This window comes from Chrysochloris asiatica, unplaced genomic scaffold, assembly GCF_000296735.1.
Source record: "Chrysochloris asiatica unplaced genomic scaffold, ChrAsi1.0 scaffold00225, whole genome shotgun sequence".
NCBI classification, from domain to species: Eukaryota; Metazoa; Chordata; class Mammalia; order Afrosoricida; family Chrysochloridae; genus Chrysochloris; species Chrysochloris asiatica.
In genome coordinates this window covers 1,191,353-1,194,571 of record NW_006408743.1, presented here as the reverse complement: position 1 = coordinate 1,194,571, position 3,219 = coordinate 1,191,353, and positions in this window count along the sequence as shown.

Below are 3,219 nucleotides of genomic sequence, written 5' to 3'. Positions count from 1 at the left end.
CAGACTACCTCATTTTCTCCCAGAGTGATTGGTGGGTTCAAACCATCAACCTTTTAGTTGGCAATCCAAAGCTTAACCCACAGAGCTACCAGCACCCTTCCATAGAGATTATAGCCTAGGAAACTTTATAGGACTGTTCTACTTTTTCATATAGAGTTCTTGTGAGTCAAAAGTGACATAATAGCATACATTATACTAATAAGAACACCATCAAAATTCAAAATAATGCAAAACACTTAGAAAATCTGTTCTTGGAGAGTTTCAAGGTTTTGCTTTCTTTTGTAAATTGATGCTCAATCATACAATTCTCAATCATACAAACTAACTTTATTGTGATTTATTTTATTCTAAATAACTATACAACTCTTTAAATTTTTATTATTGAATCAGAAAAAAAAAAAAATTGTTGCAGTTAAGTAATTTCTGACTCATGGTGACCCAAGGTATGTCAGAGTAGAACTGGGCTCCATAGAACTTTCAGTGGCTATTTTTTAGAAATAGATAACCAAACTGTTTTTTTTCAAGGAACCTCTATGTGGAATCAAACTTTCAACGTTTCAGTTAGCAGTGAGTGTGTTTACCATTTGTTTCACCAAGGAATCGCCATATTTTTGAGTACCTGTAACTTATACTTTATTTGTGAACACACAAACTTTTAAAAAGGCCTTGATGGAGCAATGGTTAAGCACTTGGCTGCCAACCAAACTGTATCCAGTGGCTTGTGGGGAAATAAGACCTGATGATCTGCTCCTGGAAAGATAACATCCTAGGAAATACTATGGGGCAGTTATATAGGGTTGCTAAGAGTTGGAATCAACTTTGCAACACAAAAATTAACTTTATTTGAAAACCCACAGACAGTAAATAATGTTAATTACCATTAGGCTTTATTTTAAATAACTTAGGTTTTATTTTAAATAACTATATGCTGCTGCCTTCTACATTGTTTTTATTTTAAACATTATTTTTTATAACAATAAAACTTATAAACCATACAATACTGTTTAAAATAAAGAGTAAGAGAAGTTCATAAAAATGCCTTTTATTTTAATGCTATTGAAAATATTTACATAATTTTTTGTGAGATAAAGCATATAATCCTGATGCTGATTTCCCACTGCTCCAAGATTAATAGTCTGTAAAACCTTTGTAAACTATTATGTCTATCTAGGGAATATGAAAGTTCTTTGTATAATGCACTGTATAGCATCTGCAGAGAAATCTAATTAAATAGAGCTGTAGATGCTAAGGGAACCTGTATGCTTTGAATAGCCTATGATATTTGCTGACCTGTAGATACCTTTCAGCTTGCTATTGTCAAATAAATAATAGAGTACACTAGTACCAATAGCTTTTCATTAACTAAATGCCCTATGATGATCAACTCAACTATGCGTCTTTCCCTTTAATGATGACTCAAAATGCTTAGGTAAGTTTAAATCATCATGAAATATTTATTTGGTTGCATTTGCAAAATATATAGCTATGTGAATAATTGTGAAGTAGACAAAGATTCCTTTTCAAACTTTACATTTTATTTTTCTGCCAACCATTTGATGAAAGGAGCCCTGGTAGCATGTTGGTTTACACATTGGGCTGCTAACTGCAAGGTCAGCAGTTAGCATCTACTAACCTCTCCTCAGGAGAAAGATAAGGCTTTCTGCTCCCATAAAGATTTACAGCTTCTGAAGCCATATCCAGGGTCACTATGAGTCAGAACAAATTCAATGGTATACAACCATGATCATTTGATGATTCTTTGCCCAGGTAGCTATTGCCTCTATTTTTCTTATTCCTCGGCATCCTCAGAAACTTCAACATAGCATCAGTTTGTCATAAAGTTGTATATTTTTCTCCATCTACTATGTTCAATGGCACTTAACAAAAACAACAACTTTGCCCTAGTGCAGAATTGGAAAGTGTTTTGTTCTAATGTATATATGTTTGTTATCACCTCACATCTTGTCAGTTTTTCATACTATGGTGGCTTGTGAGTTGCTGTGATTCTGGAAGTTATGCCACTGGTATTTTAAATACCACCAGGGTCACCCATGGACGATACGTTCCAGAGGAGTTTCCACACAAAGATCAACTAGAAAGAAGGAGTGATGAACTATTCCAAATATTCAGTCACTGAAAACTTCATGAATAGCAGAGAAACACTGCCAGATATAGTGCTGGAAAATGAGCCCCTCCGGTTGGAAGGCACTCAAAATGTGACTGGGTAAGAGCCACCTCCTCAAAGTAGAGTTAACTGTCATGATGTGAATGTAGTAAAGCACGTGGAAGTAAAGCCTATGGGAACTTCATTTGCTGATGGGACACCACTCAAAATGAAGAGAAACAGCTGTAAACATCCATTAATGGCATCTACAAAGTATGAAACCAGGAATAATGGAAAATGTAAAAAATGAAATGGAACACATAAACATTGATATCTTTATCTTAGGCACTAGTGAGCTGAATATTACAACAAATTGTGCAAAGATCTGGAATCAGAAAACCAAAAGGAAGAACACACTCAGCATTTCTCAAGCTGGGAGAACTAAAGAAAAAATTCAAGGCTTGACTTTTGTTATTGAAAGATATACTGGGTAAATTATTGAATGATGCAGAAAGCATCAAGAGAAGATAGAATGAATACTCAGAGTCACTGGACAAAAAGGAAATGGTTAAAGTTCAACTGTTTCAAGAGGTACCATATGAACAAGAGCCAATGATACTGAAGGAGGAAGTCCAAGGTATATTGAAGGAACTGGCAAAGAACAGGAATTGATGGAATAAGAAATGGAAATCTTTCAAGAAAAATGAGGAAGCACAGGAGGCCCTCACTCTTCTCTACCAAGAAATTTGGAAGACAACTATCTGGCCAACTGATTGGAAGAGATCCATATTTGTGCCCATTCCAAGGAGAGGTGACACAACAGAATGTGGAAATCATTGGACAATCTCTTTGATATCCCATGAGAGTAAAGTTTTGCTAAAGGTAATACAGAAATGGCTACAATCATACGTTTTGATAGAGAACTTCCAGAGGTTCAAGCTGGATTCAGAAGAGGCCATGGAATGAGGGACATCATTGCTGATGTCTGACGGATCCTGGCTGAAAGCAGAGAATATCAGAAAGATGTTTACTTTTGCTTTATTGCCTACACAAAGGCTTTTGATTGTGTAGATCATGATAGCTATGGACAACATTGTGAAGTATGAGTATACCGG